Source organism: Pseudophryne corroboree, chromosome 3 (genome assembly GCF_028390025.1).
Source record: "Pseudophryne corroboree isolate aPseCor3 chromosome 3, aPseCor3.hap2, whole genome shotgun sequence".
In the NCBI taxonomy this organism is placed as follows: Eukaryota; Metazoa; Chordata; class Amphibia; order Anura; family Myobatrachidae; genus Pseudophryne; species Pseudophryne corroboree.
In genome coordinates, this window is record NC_086446.1 from 109,024,869 (window position 1) to 109,048,123 (window position 23,255).

Below are 23,255 nucleotides of genomic sequence, written 5' to 3' on the forward strand. Positions count from 1 at the left end.
CCTAAACATCCAGTAGACCTCCTGTTGGCACAGTTTTTTGAAACGATCCCCTCCCCTAATTGTATTGGGGATGTGTTCAATTCCTGTTATTTTGAGACTTTTAGGGTCCCCGTTATGATAATCATTAAAGTGTTGAGAAACACTGTGTGTGGAAACCCTATTCAAGATATTTCTACGATGTTCAAGAAACCTGATCCTAAGTTTTCTAGTGGTGCGGCCCACATAGTGTAGGCCGCACCCACATTGGAGTATATATATGACATATGTCGAATTACAATTGATATGACTTCTGATTTTGTATTGTTTTTCCCCCTTATCAGTATTCACATATTGTGTTTTTTCTATATATTTACACGTGATACACCTAGTGTTTCCACATTTATAGAATCCCATTACCGGCGGAAGCCAGGGTTCTCTAATAATGTTGAGTTTCTTCTCAGACCTTAAATAACTGGGTGCAAGCGAGTTCTTTAAAGATCGCCCCTTCCGAAAAATAAAAGCTGGTTTAGTTGGAAGAACATCTCTCAGTAGATTGTCCTGTTTTAATATACTATAATTTTTCTTTATAATAGATTTTATTTTAGGACAATAATCATTATAAGTGGTGATGAAGGCCATATGATATTCTTTATCTGTTTCAGAGTTTTTAATAGATCCCCTCTTTTTAGACAATAAAGTATCCCTATTTAACCTTCCCACCTCTTCTAATGTCTTATATAATAGAGGTGTAGGGTATCCTCGTTGTTCTAGTGAGTCTATCATATTTTTGGCTTGTAGATCGAAGGAATTTATATCAGAACAATTGCGTCTAAGACGTATCAGTTGGCTCCGAGGTATACTTTTCTTCCAAGGTGGATAATGTGCACTGGAGTAATGTAGATAGGCATTTGATCCTACCTCTTTAATATGGTTAGAAGTATGTATTCGTCCATTGCGTGCCTCTAAGTTCAGGTCCAAAAAATTAATACAGTGAGAGTGATACTGGTGAGTGAATTTCCAATTATACGCATTGTGATTGAGGGAAGTAACAAATGCTTGTGCTGAAAGTGCATCCCCATCCCAAATAATACATAAATCATCTATGTACCTGCCATAGAGGACCAGGGACGCGCCATGCCCGCTGCCCCACACATGTTTGTCCTCGAATTGACCCATGTATAGGTTGGCGTAGCTTGGCGCGAACCTGGTCCCCATGGCTGTACCCAATATTTGTAGATAATGTGAGTCCAGAAACAAAAAATAGTTGTGACGTAGTATGAATGAAATAGAGTCAACAATAAATTTTTTATGGTTAACAGTAAGGTCTCCATCTTGATTAAGACGGTTGGATATAACTGATAACCCCTTCTGATGGGGTATATTTGAATAGAGACTCTGTACATCCATAGTGAGAAAAGCATATGTGTCTTTCCATTCAATATCTGAAATCAGTGTCATAAAGTGAGTAGTGTCTTTAATATGAGATCTGAGAAGAGAGACCCGTGGCTGTAAGTGTGAATCTACATAGAAGGAAAGATTGGAGGTGAGGGAGTGAATACCTGAGATAATGGGACGCCCGGAGGGTGAAGTGAGGGATTTGTGTATTTTGGGGAGGTGGTAGTAGATAGGAATAACTGGGTGTTCTGAATAAAGAAACCGAAATTCTTCTTTGGAGATGATCTCAGAGGCAACAGCGCTTTCCAGCAATCCTAACAGTTCAAATTGGAATTCCTTAGTGGGGTCACTTTGTAATTTGATATAAGTAGTGGGGTTTTCTAGCTGTCTTTTTGCCTCAGTTATATAATCTGATCTATTTTGGATTACGAGGCCACCCCCCTTATCTGCCTCTTTAATGATTATGGAGGTGTCTTTAGTCAATTTAGTTAAAGCTTTTCTTTCCTGTTTGCTGAGATTATGTTTAGGTTTATGAGAATGGGGATCTGTATAGAGTTTTTTGAAATCTTCCAGTGTGGTTTTGTAGAACATATCCACGCTGGAACCCTTGGATTTAATTGGATAGAATTCTGATTTCTGTTTGAAATGGGTTCTGGATATATCAAATAATTTCTGTGGAGATTTTGGTGAACTATTGTTGAGTTCTTCCAAAATTTTAAGAGCTATATCGTCCCCTTGATCTAGAACGATAGGCATGGCTGCTTCATCGTTCTTTTTTAGATCATATTTAGCAAAGTGTCTTTTGCGGCATAAGGTCCGAATGTACCTATTTAGTTCCACAAAGAGATTGAATATATTCAGGGAAGATGAGGGGGAGAACTTTAAGCCCCTGTTAAGGAGCGAAATTTCTGCATCTGTAAGTACTTTTGATGAAAGGTTAAATATGGAGGATTTAGGTTTGTTCTTATTTTTATTTTGTCTTAGTTTCTTGAGTTTTTCTTTCTTCCCCCCTCTTCTTCCTCTGAGTCTATACTTCCTCTTCCTCGTTTTTGTTTTGACTGGTACGAGGTTCTGTTCTGAAATGATCTGCAGGGAAGTGGTTCTAAAAAAACTTCAGATCTACCTCATGGGGATTATACGAGTGATCCACCGTTTTAGGCCTTGCCCCCAGATCATTCTTCTGTATGGGATTCTTCCTTTGTCTATAGTCTATGGGGGTATTTTGGTGATAAGAATAGATTCTTTGTATACCCATATATCCTCGTTGTCTTTCTGTCGGTGGAGATCTATTCTGTGTGTAGTCATCTTTTACCCTCGATCTATAGTTCCAATCGTTGTTTCTCTGGAACTTTCTCCTATTCTGTAGTGTATTGGACCCTAATTGTGTGGATGTCCTTTCTTTATCTGTGTCCCTATTTTGCTCGTTTCTTCTCTCCCTATTCACTGTTTTGTATGACCTAACTGTCCCACTTTGATAATCTTCCATATCACGTTTGAACTTCTTACATTTTGTATCTAATAATAGATGTTCAAATCTATTCAGCTTTTCCATAATGACCCTATCCTTTTCTTTGAACTCATTGGTGTTATTAAATGGTTCTAATTTCTTTTTTAAGGCCTCAATTTCTTGCTCAATATGTTCTGTTTTTTCTATACGGTATTTAATAACCAACTCCATAAGGGAGTACGAACATTTATCTAGAACATTTTCCCATTCAACTTGAAATTCAGGGCTGTTCTGGAATATAGAAGGTTTGAAAAGTCTGAGACCCCTAGGTATCATTTTTTTGTCTACATATTTCCGCAGATTGGTACTGTCCAACCAATGTTTCATTTCGGATTTAAGGAGGTCCTCTAGTTTATGGAAATCTTCCACTAAATTATACTGGGGCTCAGACTTATCACTTCTAATTTCAGAACCAGTCTCCCATCTGGCAAGGTAGGTCTGTCTCCTGTTTGCTCTTTCCTCAAAGTTAGCAAAGCAGCTCATCTCTGCAGCCCGAATTAGACTTATGTGTAAATGCAGAAAAAGATAATATATATCCAAGGGTATTCGGGCGCTATGAGACGAGGTGCTCGGCTAAGCAGCAGCCAAATTTAGAGGGAAGTCACTCCCAATATAATAACACTAGAGGAAAAAGGAGAGGAGGCTGCGCTTCAAGAGGAAAGAACAATAATCCACTAAATGTGTGCAATTTGATAAATTTATTAAAAGTACTATCTAATTAAAAAACAGTAGTATTCTGTACAGTTAAATGTGCCATGTGCATACAATAAAAGAATAAAGGAATTTTTTTACCCAAAATAATGGTTCAGGACATATGTCATATATGCTCTATAGGATCCGTTCCAAATATTGCCCAAGGGTGTTAAAGGTCCAGTTATGATCCACTGTGGAGAGTCCCTTCTATATAATATTTAGAGAGTCCTTTGTAAGTTCCATATACCGCTAGAGGATTTAAAGATGGAATGCAATGTCCCATGTGCAGTGGGTACCTCATGCGATGCGGTGGTTTTGGATGGTGCCTCTCTGGGACTCCTCTGGATTGCTGGAAGATTGGTAAGGGCTGGTCCGGATCCAATTCGAGAAAAAGTCCTGCTCCAGGGGTAAGAAACCTGACGCGTTTCGCTGCATATGCCTTGCAGCTTTTTCAAAGGTATACTGTACTGTCTAGGTTTGGGCTTTATATACCCTAGACAATATGGTGGCTTAATTGGCACCTGGATGCACATTTCCTGTTAGTTACACATACATCTCTTTCTAATAATAAAAACAACTAAAATGTATACAGGAGACAGACCTACTTGTATGTAAAAACCATTGGTAACATAAAACTTTTATTTCAAGTCTCAATAAGTGTTTTTTTATTGTTCATTTGGCTCTTACTAGGGAGTATATTAATCCAATCAGAGCTTTTGTTTATTGCTCTGTAGCCATGGAGACTATTCCTGAAGGGATTTCATAGGTTGGATTAGGAGTCATGTGATCGATACTTGTCATGTGCTTAGTGTCACATGATCAATATGAATAGCCTTTTATTTTATTTCTGGGCTATATGTGTATAAACAGGTCCCGTGTTTTGATATTTGGGGAAGGTGGATGTTAGTAACTTATTGTAGCCCCTATACTTCTATTACCCCTTATTTATCTATTAGCACAGGCCCGGCGTTTATTCCCGGACCGTTGTCTTGGCAACGGGAACCGGAAGTGACGTGGGTCTTAAATGCACCAATAGTCTCTCTCGGGCCGTCGCCATAGTGACGCGGCCCGGAGAGAACTTGTTTCTCATTGCCACGTCCTGTTTAGTGCGTCAGACGGAGGGAACATACCCTCCTCCGTCTGTCGTCACACGCGTCTCCATGGTAACGCGGCTTGGTCTGGCCGCATTCTCTCCGGCAACGGACGTGATCACGTTTGCGGAAGCACACGTGTCACTCTTAGCCTGTATCCATGGTGACCCTGTGGTACCATGTATTCAACGTAGCGCAATGCAGATATATATACACCATAATAGTGCCATCTCTGGTAACCTAATTTTATCATATTTAGAATATGCAGGTAACCAATTGATATTTTCAGTATATTATTTATACAGAAAACCAATTATTCCTAAGAATGTTTTATTTTGAAAAGCTTACTTAAACTAAATGTCAGTATCTCTTTGTTACTGACAAGTATCAAACCAGGAAGTGGGAGCTGAAGAAATATATAGGCAAAAAAGGTGGAAGGTAGGGACAGCAAGAGAAAAGTACAAATAATAGGCACCACTAATTATGAGTATTTATAGAGATAAATGAGAAGGGAAAATAGTGGGTGTATATTTAAATGAAATATTGCAAAAAATACTGAATCCGGAAAAACAATCCATTATTATATTAAATGATCATGTTTAATTCCACTGCCTCATTGAGGCCATCTGGATGGATAGACCCCATCCTAAACATCCAGTAGACCTCCTGTTGGCACAGTTTTTTGAAACGATCCCCTCCCCTAATTGTATTGGGGATGTGTTCAATTCCTGTTATTTTGAGACTTTTAGGGTCCCCGTTATGATAATCATTAAAGTGTTGAGAAACACTGTGTGTGGAAACCCTATTCAAGATATTTCTACGATGTTCAAGAAACCTGATCCTAAGTTTTCTAGTGGTGCGGCCCACATAGTGTAGGCCGCACCCACATTGGAGTATATATATGACATATGTCGAATTACAATTGATATGACTTCTGATTTTGTATTGTTTTTCCCCCTTATCAGTATTCACATATTGTGTTTTTTCTATATATTTACACGTGATACACCTAGTGTTTCCACATTTATAGAATCCCATTACCGGCGGAAGCCAGGGTTCTCTAATAATGTTGAGTTTCTTCTCAGACCTTAAATAACTTGGTGCAAGCGAGTTCTTTAAAGATCGCCCCTTCCGAAAAAAAAAGCTGGTTTAGTTGGAAGAACATCTCTCAGTAGATTGTCCTGTTTTAATATACTATAATTTTTCTTTATAATAGATTTTATTTTAGGACAATAATCATTATAAGTGGTGATGAAGGCCATATGATATTCTTTATCTGTTTCAGAGTTTTTAATAGATCCCCTCTTTTTAGACAATAAAGTATCCCTATTTAACCTTCTCACCTCTTCTAATGTCTTATATAATAGAGGTGTAGGGTATCCTCGTTGTTCTAGTGAGTCTATCATATTTTTGGCTTGTAGTTCGAAGGAATTTATATCAGAACAATTGCGTCTAAGACGTATCAGTTGGCTCCGAGGTATACTTTTCTTCCAAGGTGGATAATGTGCACTGGAGTAATGGAGATAGGCATTTGATCCTACCTCTTTAATATGGTTAGAAGTATGTATTCGTCCATTGCGTGCCTCTAAGTACAGGTCCAAAAAATTAATACAGTGAGAGTGATACTGGTGAGTGAATTTCAAATTATACGTATTGTGATTGAGGGAAGTAACAAATGCTTGTGCTGAAAGTGCATCCCCATCCCAAATAATAAATAAATCATCTATGTACCTGCCATAGAGGACCAGGGACGCACCATGCCCGCCGCCCCACACATGTTTGTCCTCGAATTGACCCATGTATAGGTTGGCGTAGCTTGGCGCGAACCTGGTCCCCATGGCTGTACCCAATATTTGTAGATAATGTGAGTCCAGAAACAAAAAATAGTTGTGACGTAGTATGAATGAAATAGAGTCAACAATAAATTTTTGATGGTTAACAGTAAGGTCTCCATCTTGATTAAGACGGTTGGATATAACTGATAACCCCTTCTGATGGGGTATATTTGAACAGAGACTCTGTACATCCATAGTAAGAAAAGCATATGTGTCTTTCCATTCAATATCTGAAATCAGTGTCATAAAGTGAGTAGTGTCTTTAATATGAGATCTGAGAAGAGAGACCCGTGGCTGTAAGTGTGAATCTACGTAGAAGGAAAGATTGGAGGTGGACGAATACATACTTCTAACCATATTAAAGAGGTAGGATCAAATGCCTATCTCCATTACTCCAGTGCACATTATCCACCTTGGAAGAAAAGTATACCTCGGAGCCAACTGATACGTCTTAGACGCAATTGTTCTGATATAAATTCCTTCGAACTACAAGCCAAAAATATGATAGACTCACTAGAATAACGAGGATACCCTACACCTTTATTATATAAGACATTAGAAGAGGTGAGAAGGTTAAATAGGGATACTTTATTGTCTAAAAAGAGGGGATCTTTTAAAAACTCTGAAACAGATAAAGAATATCATATGGCCTTCATCACCACTTATAATGATTATTGTCCTAAAATAAAATCTATTATAAAGAAAAATTATAGTATATTAAAACAGGACAATCTACTGAGAGATGTTCTTCCAACTAAACCAGCTTTTATTTTTCGGAAGGGGCGATCTTTAAAGAACTCGCTTGCACCCAGTTATTTAAGGTCTGAGAAGAAACTCAACATTATTAGAGAACCCTGGCTTCCGCCGGTAATGGGATTCTATAAATATGGAAACACTAGGTGTATCACGTGTAAATATATAGAAAAAACACAATATGTGAATACTGATAAGGGGGAAAAACAATACAAAATCAGAAGTCATATCAATTGTAATTCGACATATGTCATATATATACTCCAATGTGGGTGCGGCCTACACTATGTGGGCCGCACCACTAGAAAACTTAGGATCAGGTTTCTTGAACATCGTAGAAATATCTTGAATAGGGTTTCCACACACAGTGTTTCTCAACACTTTAATGATTATCATAACGGGGACCCTAAAAGTCTCAAAATAACAGGAATTGAACACATCCTCAATACAATTAGGGGAGGGGATCGTTTCAAAAAACTGTGCCAACAGGAGGTCTACTGGATGTTTAGGATGGGGTCTATCCATCCAGATGGCCTCAATGAGGCAGTGGAATTAAACATGATCATTTAATATAATAATGGATTGTTTTTCCGGATTCAGTATTTTTTGCAATATTTCATTTAAATATACACCCACTATTTTCCCTTCTCATTTATCTCTATAAATACTCATAATTAGTGGTGCCTATTATTTGTACTTTTCTCTTGCTGTCCCTACCTTCCACCTTTTTTGCCTATATATTTCTTCAGCTCCCACTTCCTGGTTTGATACTTGTCAGTAACAAAGAGATACTGACATTTAGTTTAAGTAAGCTTTTCAAAATAAAACATTCTTAGGAATAATTGGTTTTCTGTATAAATAATATACTGAAAATATCAATTGGTTACCTGCATATTCTAAATATGATAAAATTAGGTTACCAGAGATGGCACTATTATGGTGTATATATATCTGCATTGCGCTACGTTGAATACATGGTACCACAGGGTCACCATGGATACAGGCTAAGAGTGACACGTGTGCTTCCGCAAACGTGATCACGTCCGTTGCCGGAGAGAATGCGGCCAGACCAAGCCGCGTTACCATGGAGACGCGTGTGACGACAGACGGAGGAGGGTATGTTCCCTCCGTCTGACGCACTAAACAGGACGTGGCAATGAGAAACAATTTCTCTCCGGGCCGCGTCACTATGGCGACGGCCCGAGAGAGACTATTGGTGCATTTAAGACCCACGTCACTTCCGGTTCCCGTTGCCAAGACAACGGTCCGGGAATAAACGCCGGGCCTGTGCTAATAGATAAATAAGGGGTAATAGAAGTATAGGGGCTACAATAAGTAACTAACATCCACCTTCCCCAAATATCAAAACTAGAGATGTGCACTTGAAATTTTTCGGGTTTTGTGTTTTGGTTTTGGGTTCGGTTCCGCGGCCGTGTTTTGGGTTCGACCGTGTTTTGGCAAAACCTCACCAAATTTTTTTTGTCGGATTCGGGTGTGTTTTGGATTCGGGTGTTTTTTTTCAAAAAACACTAAAAAACAGCTTAAATCATAGAATTTGGGGGTCATTTTGATCCCAAAGTATTATTAACCTCAAAAACCATAATTTCCACTCATTTTCAGTCTATTCTGAATACCTCACACCTCACAATATTATTTTTAGTCCTAAAATTTGCACCGAGGTCGCTGGATGACTAAGCTAAGCGACCCTAGTGGCCGACACAAACATCTGGCCCATCTAGGAGTGGCACTGCAGTGTCACGCAGGATGGCCCTTCCAAAAAACACTCCCCAAACAGCACATGACGCAAAGAAAAAAAGAGGCGCAATGAGGTAGCTGTGTGAGTAAGCTAAGCGACCCTAGTGGCCGACACAAACACCTGGCCCATCTAGGAGTGGCACTGCAGTGTCACGCAGGATGGCCCTTCCAAAAAACACTCCCCAAACAGCATATGACGCAAAGAAAAAAAGAGGCGCAATGAGGTAGCTGTGTGAGTAAGCTAAGCGACCCTAGTGGCCGACACAAACACCTGGCCCATCTAGGAGTGGCACTGCAGTGTCACGCAGGATGGCCCTTCCAAAAAACACTCCCCAAACAGCACATGACGCAAAGAAAAAAAGGCGCAATGAGGTAGCTGTGTGAGTAAGCTAAGCGACCCAAGTGGCCGACACAAACACCTGGCCCATCTAGGAGTGGCACTGCAGTGTCATGCAGGATGGCCCTTCCAAAAAACACTCCCCAAACAGCACATGACGCAAAGAAAAAAAGAGGCGCAATGAGGTAGCTGTGTGAGTAAGCTAAGCGACCCTAGTGGCCGACACAAACACCTGGCCCATCTAGGAGTGGCACTGCAGTGTCACGCAGGATGGCCCTTCCAAAAAACACTCCCCAAACAGCACATGATGCAAAGAAAAAGAGAGGCGCAATGAGGTAGCTGTGTGAGTAAGATAAGCGACCCTAGTGGCCGACACAAACACCTGGCCCATCTAGGAGTGGCACTGCAGTGTCACGCAGGATGGCCCTTCCAAAAAACACTCCCCAAACAGCACATGACGCAAAGAAAAAAAGAGGCGCAATGAGGTAGCTGTGTGAGTAAGCTAAGCGACCCTAGTGGCCGACACAAACACCTGGCCCATCTAGGAGTGGCACTGCAGTGTCACGCAGGATGGCCCTTCCAAAAAACACTCCCCAAACAGCACATGACGCAAAGAAAAAAAGAGGCGCAATGAGGTAGCTGTGTGAGTAAGCTAAGCGACCCTAGTGGCCGACACAAACACCTGGCCCATCTAGGAGTGGCACTGCAGTGTCACGCAGGATGGCCCTTCCAAAAAACACTCCCCAAACAGCACATGATGCAAAGAAAAAGAGAGGCGCAATGAGGTAGCTGTGTGAGTAAGATAAGCGACCCTAGTGGCCGACACAAACACCTGGCCCATCTAGGAGTGGCACTGCAGTGTCACGCAGGATGGCCCTTCCAAAAAACACTCCCCAAACAGCACATGACGCAAAGAAAAAAAGAGGCGCAATGAGGTAGCTGTGTGAGTAAGCTAAGCGACCCTAGTGGCCGACACAAACACCTGGCCCATCTAGGACATCTAGGAGTGGCACTGCAGTGTCACGCAGGATGGCCCTTCCAAAAAACACTCCCCAAACAGCACATGACGCAAAGAAAAAAAGAGGCGCAATGAGGTAGCTGTGTGAGTAAGCTAAGCGACCCTAGTGGCCGACACAAACACCTGGCCCATCTAGGAGTGGCACTGCAGTGTCACGCAGGATGGCCCTTCCAAAAAACACTCCCCAAACAGCACATGACGCAAAGAAAAAAAGAGGCGCAATGAGGTAGCTGTGTGAGTAAGATAAGCGACCCTAGTGGCCGACACAAACACCTGGCCCATCTAGGAGTGGCACTGCAGTGTCACGCAGGATGGCCCTTCCAAAAAACACTCCCCAAACAGCACATGACGCAAAGAAAAAAAGAGGCGCAATGAGGTAGCTGTGTGAGTTAGCTAAGCGACCCTAGTGGCCGACACAAACACCTGGCCCATCTAGGAGTGGCACTGCAGTGTCACGCAGGATGGCCCTTCCAAAAAACACTCCCCAAACAGCACATGACGCAAAGAAAAAAAGAGGCGCAATGAGGTAGCTGTGTGAGTAAGCTAAGCGACCCTAGTGGCCGACACAAACACCTGGCCCATCTAGGAGTGGCACTGCAGTGTCACGCAGGATGGCCCTTCCAAAAAACACTCCCCAAACAGCACATGACGCAAAGAAAAAAAGAGGCGCAATGAGGTAGCTGTGTGAGTAAGCTAAGCGACCCTAGTGGCCGACACAAACACCTGGCCCATCTAGGAGTGGCACTGCAGTGTCACGCAGGATGGCCCTTCCAAAAAACACTCCCCAAACAGCACATGACGCAAAGAAAAAAAGAGGCGCAATGAGGTAGCTGTGTGAGTAAGCTAAGCGACCCTAGTGGCCGACACAAACACCTGGCCCATCTAGGAGTGGCACTGCAGTGTCACGCAGGATGGCCCTTCCAAAAAACACTCCCCAAACAGCACATGACGCAAAGAAAAAAAGAGGCGCAATGAGGTAGCTGTGTGAGTAAGCTAAGCGACCCTAGTGGCCGACACAAACACCTGGCCCATCTAGGAGTGGCACTGCAGTGTCACGCAGGATGGCCCTTCCAAAAAACACTCCCCAAACAGCACATGACGCAAAGAAAAAAAGAGGCGCAATGAGGTAGCTGTGTGAGTAAGCTAAGCGACCCTAGTGGCCGACACAAACACCTGGCCCATCTAGGAGTGGCACTGCAGTGTCACGCAGGATGGCCCTTCCAAAAAACACTCCCCAAACAGCACATGACGCAAAGAAAAAAAGAGGCGCAATGAGGTAGCTGTGTGAGTAAGCTAAGCGACCCTAGTGGCCGACACAAACACCTGGCCCATCTAGGAGTGGCACTGCAGTGTCACGCAGGATGGCCCTTCCAAAAAACACTCCCCAAACAGCACATGACGCAAAGAAAAAAAGAGGCGCAATGAGGTAGCTGTGTGAGTAAGCTAAGCGACCCTAGTGGTCGACACAAACACCTGGCCCATCTAGGAGTGGCACTGCAGTGTCACGCAGGATGGCCCTTCCAAAAAACACTCCCCAAACAGCACATGACGCAAAGAAAAAAAGAGGCGCAATGAGGTAGCTGTGTGAGTAAGCTAAGCGACCCTAGTGGCCGACACAAACACCTGGCCCATCTAGGAGTGGCACTGCAGTGTCACGCAGGATGGCCCTTCCAAAAAACACTCCCCAAACAGCACATGACGCTAAGAAAAAAAGAGGCGCAATGAGGTAGCTGTGTGAGTAAGCTAAGCGACCCTAGTGGCCGACACAAACACCTGGCCCATCTAGGAGTGACACTGCAGTGTCACGCAGGATGGCCCTTCCAAAAAACACTCCCCAAACAGCACATGACGCTAAGAAAAATTAAAGAAAAAAGAGGTGCAAGATGGAATTGTCCTTGGGCCCTCCCACCCACCCTTATGTTGTATAAACAGGACATGCACACTTTAACCAACCCATCATTTCAGTGACAGGGTCTGCCACACGACTGTGACTGAAATGACGGGTTGGTTTGGACCCCCACCAAAAAAGAAGCAATTAATCTCTCCTTGCACAAACTGGCTCTACAGAGGCAAGATGTCCACCTCATCATCATCCTCCGATATATCACCGTGTACATCCCCCTCCTCACAGATTATCAATTCGTCCCCACTGGAATCCACCATCTCAGCTCCCTGTGTACTTTGTGGAGGCAATTGCTGCTGGTCAATGTCTCCACGGAGGAATTGATTATAATTCATTTTAATGAACATCATCTTCTCCACATTTTCTGGAAGAAACCTCGTACGCCGATTGCTGACAAGGTGAGCGGCGGCACTAAACACTCTTTCGGAGTACACACTTGTGGGAGGGCAACTTAGGTAGAATAAAGCCAGTTTGTGCAAGGGCCTCCAAATTGCCTCTTTTTCCTGCCAGTATAAGTACGGACTGTCTGACGTGCCTACTTGGATGCGGTCACTCATATAATCCTCCACCATTCTTTCAATGGGGAGAGAATCATATGCAGTGACAGTAGACGACATGTCCGTAATCGTTGTCAGGTCCTTCAGTCCGGACCAGATGTCAGCATCAGCAGTCGCTCCAGACTGCCCTGCATCACCGCCAGCGGGTGGGCTCGGAATTCTGAGCCTTTTCCTCGCACCCCCAGTTGCGGGAGAATGTGAAGGAGGAGATGTTGACAGGTCGCGTTCCGCTTGACTTGACAATTTTCTCACCAGCAGGTCTTTGAACCCCAGCAGACTTGTGTCTGCCGGAAAGAGAGATCCAAGGTAGGTTTTAAATCTAGGATCGAGCACGGTGGCCAAAATGTAGTGATCTGATTTCAACAGATTGACCACCCGTGAATCCTTGTTAAGCGAATTAAGGGCTCCATCCACAAGTCCCACATGCCTAGCGGAATCGCTCCGTGTTAGCTCCTCCTTCAATGTCTCCAGCTTCTTCTGCAAAAGCCTGATGAGGGGAATGACCTGACTCAGGCTGGCAGTGTCTGAACTGACTTCACGTGTGGCAAGTTCAAAGGGCAGCAGAACCTTGCACAACGTTGAAATCATTCTCCACTGCGCTTGAGACAGGTGCATTCCACCTCCTATATCGTGCTCAATTGTACAGGCTTGAATGGCCTTTTGCTGCTCCTCCAACCTCTGAAGCATATATAGGGTTGAATTCCACCTCGTTACCACTTCTTGCTTCAGATGATGGCAGGGCAGGTTCAGGCGTTTTTGGTGTTGCTCCAGTCTTCTGTACGTGGTGCCTGTACGCCGAAAGTGTCCCGCAATTCTTCTGGCCACCGACAGCATCTCTTGCACGCCCCTGTCGTTTTTTAAAAAATTCTGCACCACCAAATTCAAGGTATGTGCAAAACATGGGACGTGCTGGAATTTGCCCATATTTAATGCACACACAATATTGCTGGCGTTGTCCGATGCCACAAATCCACAGGAGAGTCCAATTGGGGTAAGCCATTCCGCGATGATCTTCCTCAGTTGCCGTAAGAGGTTTTCAGCTGTGTGCGTATTCTGGAAAGCGGTGATACAAAGCGTAGCCTGCCTAGGAAAGAGTTGGCGTTTGCGAGATGCTGCTACTGGTGCCGCCGCTGCTGTTCTTGCGGCGGGAGTCCATACATCTACCCAGTGGGCTGTCACAGTCATATAGTCCTGACCCTGCCCTGCTCCACTTGTCCACATGTCCGTGGTTAAGTGGACATTGGGTACAACTGCATTTTTTAGGACACTGGTGAGTCTTTTTCTGACGTCCGTGTACATTCTCGGTATCGCCTGCCTAGAGAAGTGGAACCTAGATGGTATTTGGTAACGGGGGCACACTACCTCAAGAAATTGTCTAGTTCCCTGTGAACTAACGGCGGATACCGGACGCACGTCTAACACCAACATAGTTGTCAAGGCCTGAGTTATCCGCTTTGCAACAGGATGACTGCTGTGATATTTCATCTTCCTCGCAAAGGACTGTTGGACAGTCAATTGCTTGGTGGAAGTAGTACAAGTGGGCTTACGACTTCCCCTCTGGGATGACCATCGACTCCCAGCAGCAACAACAGCAGCGCCAGCAGCAGTAGGTGTTACACGCAAGGATGCATCGGAGGAATCCCAGGCAGGAGAGGACTCGTCAGAATTGCCAGTGACATGGCCTGCAGGACTATTGGCATTCCTGGGGAAGGAGGAAATTGACACTGAGGGAGTTGGTGGGGTGGTTTGCGTGAGCTTGGTTACAAGAGGAAGGGATTTACTGGTCAGTGGACTGCTTCCGCTGTCGCCCAAAGTTTTTGAACTTGTCACTGACTTATTATGAATGCGCTGCAGGTGACGTATAAGGGAGGATGTTCCGAGGTGGTTAACGTCCTTACCCCTACTTATTACAGCTTGACAAAGGCAACACACGGCTTGACAAATGTTGTCCGCATTTCTGTTGAAATACTTCCACACCGAAGAGCTGATTTTTTTGGTATTTTCACCAGGCATGTCAACGGCCATATTCCTCCCACGGACAACAGGTGTCTCCCCGGGTGCCTGACTTAAACAAACCACCTCACCATCAGAATCCTCCTTGTCAATTTCCTCCCCAGCGCCAGCAACACCCATATCCTCCTCATCCTGGTGTACTTCAACACTGACATCTTCAATCTGACTATCAGGAACTGGACTGCGGGTGCTCCTTCCAGCACTTGCAGGGGGCGTGCAAATGGTGGAAGGCGCATGCTCTTCACGTCCAGTGTTGGGAAGGTCAGGCATCGCAACCGACACAATTGGACTCTCCTTGTGGATTTGTGATTTCGAAGAACGCACAGTTCTTTGCGGTGCTTTTGCCAGCTTGAGTCTTTTCATTTTTCTAGCGAGAGGCTGAGTGCTTCCATCCTCATGTGAAGCTGAACCACTAGCCATGAACATAGGCCAGGGCCTCAGCCGTTCCTTGCCACTCCGTGTGGTAAATGGCATATTGGCAAGTTTACGCTTCTCCTCCGACAATTTTATTTTAGATTTTTGAGTCCTTTTTTTACTGATATTTGGTGTTTTGGATTTTACATGCTCTGTACTATGACATTGGGCATCGGCCTTGGCAGACGACGTTGCTGGCATTTCATCGTCTCGGCCATGACTAGTGGCAGCAGCTTCAGCACGAGGTGGAAGTCGATCTTGATCTTTCCCTAATTTTGGAACCTCAACATTTTTGTTCTCCATATTTTAATAGGCACAACTAAAAGGCACCTCAGGTAAACATTGGAGATGGATGGATACTAGTATACTTATGGATGGACGAGCGACTGCCGACACAGAGGTAGCTACAGCCGTGGACTACCGTACTGTGTCTGCTGCTAATATAGACTGGATGATAATGAGATAAAATTAAAATATATATATATATATCACACTAGTACTGCAGCCGGACAGGTATATATTATGTAATGACGGACCTGCTGGACACTGTCTGTCAGCACTGCAGACTCCTAAAGTAAGCTACTAGTATCAAGAAGATAGAAAAAAAAAATAAACCACGGGTAGGTGGTATACAATTATGGATGGACGAGCGACTGCCGACACAGAGGTAGCTACAGCCGTGGACTACCGTACTGTGTCTGCTGCTAATATAGACTGGATGATAATGAGATAAAATTAAAATATATATATATATATATATCACACTAGTACTGCAGCCGGACAGGTATATATTATGTAATGACGGACCTGCTGGACACTGTCTGTCAGCACTGCAGACTCCTAAAGTAAGCTACTAGTATCAAGAAGATAGAAAAAAAAAATAAACCACGGGTAGGTGGTATACAATTATGGATGGACGAGCGACTGCCGACACAGAGGTAGCTACAGCCGTGGACTACCGTACTGTGTCTGCTGCTACTATAGACTGGATGATAATGAGATAAAATTTAAATATATATATATATATCACACTAGTACTGCAGCCGGACAGGTATATATTATGTAATGACGGACCTGCTGGACACTGTCTGCAGAATGCGTTTATAAAAACACCACACGACGAGTGTTTAACTTTTTTAGGCAGACAATCACAATATACTGGTGGTCAGCAGACAATCACAATACTGGTGGTCAGTGGTCACTGGTCAGTCACACTGGCAGTGGCACTCTGGCAGCAAAAGTGTGCACTGTACTTAAAATATGTACTCCTGCTATAACTGCTCCCCAGTCTCCCCCACAATTAAGCTGTGTGAGCAGTGAGCACTCAGCAGTCAGATAATGATATACAGTATATGATGCAGCACACTGGGCTGAGCACAGATATGGTATGTGTGACTGTGTCACACTGTGTATCGTTTTTTTTCAGGCAGAGAACGGATTCATTAAACTGGTGGCACTGGTCACTGCCACTGGTCACACTATCAGCAGCAAGTAGTACTCCTCCTATATTATGCTCCCCAAAATTTGTGTCTCTCTCTCTCTAGTACTATTAGTCACTCTAAACGGAGAGGACGCCAGCCACGTCCTCTCCCTATCAATCTTAATGCACGTGTGAAAAATGGCGGCGACGCGCGGCTCCTTATATAGAATCCGAGTCTCGCGATAGAATCCGAGCCTCGCGAGAATCCGACAGCGGGATGATGACGTTCGGGCGCGCTCGGGTTAACCGAGCAAGGCGCGAGGATCCGAGCCTGCTCGGCCCCGTGTAAAAAAAGCTGAAGTTCGGCGGGTTCGGATTCAGAGAAACCGAACCCGCTCATCTCTAATCAAAACACGGGACCTGTTTATACACATGTAGGGAAACACACTAGAGGCCAAGCTGTAGATATCAAATGATTTGAATAGTAAATGTCTAAATTCAGCATATACCTTCCATATTTGTTACTAGAGGCCAAGCTGTAGATATCAAATGATTTGAATAGTAAATGTCTAAATTCAGCATATACCTTCCATATTTGTTACTAGAGGCCAAGCTGTAGATATCAAATGATTTGAATAGTAAATGTCTAAATTCAGCATATACCTTCCATATTTGTTTACTAGAGGCCAAGCTGTAGATATCAAATGATTTGAATAGTAAATGTCTAAATTCAGCATATACCTTCCATATTTGTTTGGCATTTAGGCTTTTATGATTTTCTTTTCTCTTTTCTCCCGTAATTATCATACGCTATTAACGGGATAACTGCATCCTATCGACAGGGATTTTTTCCTTTCTTTTCCCTTTCGGTATGTGTCTCTTGTTAAGTGCATTGTGAAATTCACCGATCCGAGGCTTCTATTGGCTATACAGACTCTAAATGCATCCGTAACTGTTGTGAGTTTTTCTATCTTCCATCAGATATCCAATACAGAGAATTATTCATTTATTTATTTTGGAGAAATCACAATATGTGCGGTAGTCAAGAGGTCCTTTGATTGAATTAAAATTAACAGCACTAACACTGACAACCAAATTATCCTATGATCACTAACCTCGTGGACTCTCATCCACGATTCCCGTAACATTGCACCACTTTAGTGGGAATTTTGGAAGCGGGTCTAACGTGGAAAGCAGATCCACACATTTTCACTACTTTTTTCTATCACTTTCCTGTCTGTCTCTCCCAAATTTCCTATTTCATATATAGGTGCACTCTCATTGGTGTACACATTAAATTCTCTACTACCATACCACGCTGCCAGCGCCCGATCTCGTCTGATCTTGGAAGCTAAACAGCGTTGGCCAGGTCAGTATCAGGAAAGGAGACTGCCTGCGAATACCTGGTGTTGTAGAGTAGGATTTTTCCTCACTTATGTGATAAAAACACCAACAGCAGTATCACCACTAATCCTATTTGGCAATCCGTTCTTTTTCAGTGTTGATAATATACAGATATTCGCACGGACATTAGGATGCCCATTGATTCTTGTATAACATTTCTTCAAATCATGATATCTGTATGCTAATCAGGTGTACCATTCCTAGAGGTGTGACTGCTGATCATTACCCTAGTTACCTATAGCCAAAGAGCTCTGCCTTATATACAACTGTGTCTTGACCATCCTGAGGTTCCATTAATACAGAATTTCTGTACTGGTCAGGGGGAATGGGGGTATGACCAATTTATGTCTACAACCCTTCCAAATACTCTTTACAATAAAGAGACCAGAACAATTTTATTTTAAAAGATATTTTCAAATCTGTATCTTTAAGGATAGATTTCCGGGAAGAGTTTTTTGTGTTATAACAATATCAATAAAAGTTATGTTTTAAACATCTTTCCAAATTGTTATATATAACTTACTTCCTTTAATAAGAGTGCGCCCACACAAGAGCCTTCCTTTCTCTTCCAATTTTACAAGTCTTATACACATGTAGCCCAGAAATAAAATAAAAGGCTATTCATATTGATCATGTGACACTAAGCACATGACAAGTATCGATCACATGACTCCTAATCCAACCTATGAAATCCCTTCAGGAATAGTCTCCATGGCTACAGAGCAATAAACAAAAGCTCTGATTGGATTAATATACTCCCTAGTAAGAGCCAAATGAACAATAAAAAAACACTTATTGAGACTTGAAATAAAAGTTTTGTGTTACCAATGGTTTTTACATACAAGTAGGTCTGTCTCCTGTATACATTTTAGTTGTTTTTATTATTAGAAAGAGATGTATATGTAACTAACAGGAAATGTGCATCCAGGTGCCAATTAAGCCACCATATTGTCTAGGGTATATAAAGCCCAAACCCAGACAGTACAGTATACCTTTGAAAAAGCTGCAAGGCATATGCAGCGAAACGCGTCAGGTTTCTTACCCCTGGAGCAGGACTTTTTCTCGAATTGGATCCGGACCAGCCCTTACCAATCTTCCAGCAATCCAGAGGAGTCCCAGAGAGGCACCATCCAAAACCACCGCATCGCATGAGGTACCCACTGCACATGGGACATTGCATTCCATCTTTAAATCCTCTAGCGGTATATGGAACTTACAAAGGACTCTCTAAATATCATATAGAAGGGACTCTCCACAGTGGATCATAACTGGACCTTTAACACCCTTGGGCAATATTTGGAACGGATCCTATAGAGCATATATGACATATGTCCTGAACCATTATTTTGGGTAAAAAAATTCCTTTATTCTTTTATTGTATGCACATGGCACATTTAACTGTACAGAATACTACTGTTTTTTAATTAGATAGTACTTTTAATAAATTTATCAAATTGCACACATTTAGTGGATTATTGTTCTTTCCTCTTGAAGCGCAGCCTCCTCTCCTTTTTCCTCTAGTGTTAATATATTGGGAGTGACTTCCCTCTAAATTTGGCTGCTGCTTAGCCGAGCACCTCGTCTCATAGCGCCCGAATACCCTTGGATATATATTATCTTTTTCTGATTGTAAGAATCGGTGAGGTGGGAGTTTTTTTTAACTCCAGTCTGTATCCCTGGGACACAATATCCTGTATCCAGGGAACCAGGCCGGACGACACACAGACGTGGCTGAAACGTCTGAGTCTCGCCTCCACCAGCCCGTTCTCCAGGCTGTGCGGACCACCATCATGTTGAGGATTTAGAGGAACCAGAAGCAGTCTTTTGGTCCTGGGAACCTGCAGAGGCAGGCTTCTTGGATTTTGCCCCGACCACCTCTAAAGAAGGTGGCAGGAGACTTTTTCGTCTTAGCGGTCCGAAAGGACTGCGATGTAGATGAAGAAAAGGGTTTCTTCGTAGATGGAGTAGCTGAGGGAAGAAAGGGTGACTTACCCGCGGTTGCCGTGGAAATCCACGCATCCAACGCTTCCCCAAATAGAGCCTGACCTGTGAAGGGTAGGTTCTCCACACTTCTACTGGATTTTGCGGCTGCAGACCATTGGCGTAGCCAGAGACCTCTACGAGCTGAGTCTGGAGACAGATGCATCAACTATGGGTGGGTTTTCCCATTTTTTTTCTATCCTCCTCAGGGAAGGGAAATGTAAGCAGAATCCTTTTTGGGATCTGGAATTTTTCTCCGGGTTTACCCAGGATTTTTCAAATAGAGCGTTTAATTCTTTAGATGTGCAGGAAAGTTTAGCAAGGCTTTCTTATTGTCTGTGAAGTAAGCCTCCTCCACCTGCTCAGGTGGTGTGTCAGTAATATTTAACACATTCCTAATGGCCTCAATCATAAGCTGCACCCCCTTTGCAAGGGATGCCGCCCCCTCAGCACATCCCCATCAATGTCTGTCGTGTCAGAGTCGGTATCCGTGTCGGCTTGAATAATCTGTGCAAGTGCACGTTTCTTTGGGTATATGCTAGGGGATTTAGAAGGAACAGAACCTGACCAAACTACCATAGAATTCTTTAAAACCTGAGTTTCAGTCTCGGTAGGAGCCACCCTAGTAGAAACTGAGAGATCATTCCCTTAATTGAAATCAGCCATTCTGGCTCAGATATAGAAGCCTGAGATGAGACATTACATTCCTGGGTACATGGAATGGATTTCTCTGGAGAAGAAACCTCCTCTGCAGCATAAGACAGTGTCCCTGGACATGGCTATGTGAGAGAACATACACCCCCACACACACAGGAAAATGTCAGATACAGTTTTCCCCCCAAGTTCCTTCAGAGAAACACAGAGCTTGGAGCCAGCACACACACAGCGCTTCAATAGACAGATATAAACCAAAAACCTGGCGCTGACTGTGTACCCTTAAAAGACTATACAGTAATTTACAGCCTCCCCACCTTCTACAACCCCCTGATACCGCACAGGATAGCTGGAGTCATGTGGAGGGACAGCACTCCCTGTCAGCTTCGCTGTAGGTGTATCTGCAGGGAGAAAATGGCGCTGGAAGCTCCTGGGTCCGCTCTGAGGAGAAGCTCTGCCTCTTGAACATGGCGCGTCTTCCCGCTTTCAATTCTTTATACTGGCTTGAGGTATGGCTAGCAGCGTTACCGGGATCCTTGACAGCCTTGAGTGACCAGTGTAGGGTGTTTGCGCTGGCTCAGGGCGCCCCTCATAGCGCCGCACTGTGTACTGGTGAGCCCTCCGGAGCGCAGTTAGTACTGTGCTCCTACCCTGTTGCCGCCATTCACACCGGCTCCCCGCTTGTCGGGTCGCCGGTGACTCACTCGCCACCGGAATCTTCTGGCTCTGTTAGGGCGTGGCGGCATGCTGCAGGAGTGAGCGGTAGCCTCAGACGGCTAACGATCATCACCCTCAGGAGCTCATTGTCCTGTCAGCGGAGATAGTAGCCATTAACCTCTCAGGGTTGGACACTACTCCCCTCCCCCCCCCCCCCCCCATGGTCCCATGAAGCAGGGACTAAACTAGAAAAACAACAAAACTAGAAAAACTCCTATGGAGCTCCGCTAGCTGTGATTGGCTCCTCCAGGCACATTTTCTAAACTGAGTCTGGTCGGAGGGGCATAGAGGGAAGGAGCCAGCCCACACTATTAAACTCTTACAGTGCCAATGGCTCCTAGTGGACCCGTACATACCCCATGGTACTAATGTGGACCCCAGCATCCTCTAGGACGTAAGAGAAAAATGTATTACAAACCACAATAAAGCCATGTTCATGTAAATGCATCTCAATTAGTTGTGGCCTTTGTTACGTATCTGACTGTCTTTGGCTATATAATACGGAAAACCACAGATGTTTTTAATTGTTTGCTAATGCCTGTCAAGACACTAATGGCGCTAATGAATTTACGCTTTTCCCTGTCAGTGTTCTTTTTTTGCACTAAGCATTTTTAATAATCCTTACTGAAATCTCATATTGGTACGGTTTTGTAAGAGTACCCTGCTTTGTCTACTCTGTACTTTGTAAGATACGTCCACAGGGCCTGATTCAGAGATGGTTGGTAATGCAGTTGTGATCGCAAAAAAATCTCTCAATAGCGGCTGCGGAAAATTAGAGATGAGCGGGTTTGGTTCGCCGAGAACCGAACCCTACCGAACTCCACGTGTCAAACACGGTTCTGAGCCTGGCTCGGTTATTCCCGCCTGACTCGGAAAACCCGAACGAAGTAAAACGTCATCATCCCGCTGTCGGATTCTCGTGAGATTCGGATTCCATATAAAGAGCCGCGCGTCGCCGCCATTTTCACTCGGGCATTGTAGAGAGTACAGAGAGGACGTGGCTATGTTCTTTCAGTGTCAGTTCTCAGTATCAGTGCTTATTGTCTTGTGCTGCATCTTGCTGCTCAGTAATACTAGTACAGTGTCTTGTGCTGCATCTTGCTGCTGTAGGGTGCTGTGGTAGTAGTGTCCTGTGACTGTGCATCGTTCATCATCATTCCAGTCACAGTGGTATCTGGGGGGTGACAATTCCAGAGTGCTTTTGTGCCGCTCACTAACACTAGTACACTGGGGGGCATTTCGAGTTGTTCGCTCGTTGCGATTTTCACAACGGAGCGATTAATGCGAAAATGCGCATGCGCATGGTACGCAGTGCGCATGCACTAAGTATTTTAGTTCAAAACTTAGTAGATTTACTCACGTCCGAACGAAGAATTTTCATAGTAGAAGTGAAACTGACCGTTTTCTGGGAGTGTGCGGAAAAACGCAGGCGTGCCAGGATAAAACGCGGGAGTGTCTGGAGAAACGGGGGAGTGGCTGTCCGAATGCAGGGCGTGTTTGTGACGTCAAACCAGGAACGAAACGGGCTGAGCTGATCGCAGTGTAGGAGTAAGTCTCGAGCTACTCAGAAACTGCTAAGAATTTTCTATTCGCAATTCTGCTAATCTTTCTTCGCAATTCTGCTAAGCGAAGATACACTCCCAAGGGGGCGGCGGACTAGCGTGTGCAATGCTGCTAAAATCAGCTAGTGAGCGAAGAACTCGGAATCACCCCCAGTGTCTTGTGCTGCATCGTGCTGTTCAGTGTCAGTAAACATCTTAGTGATATTTGGTGGACCCCTTTCTTTGAAAGTAAAGCATTCATAACCTAGAACCAGAAATAACGACACTG

General features: G+C 43.9%; 1 pseudogene; it reads left to right on the plus strand.

Moving 5' to 3' along the window:
- Positions 1 to 17,970: 17,970 nt before the first annotated feature.
- Positions 17,971 to 18,088, plus strand: LOC134896509 (5S ribosomal RNA; annotated as a pseudogene).
- Positions 18,089 to 23,255: the final 5,167 nt, after the last annotated feature.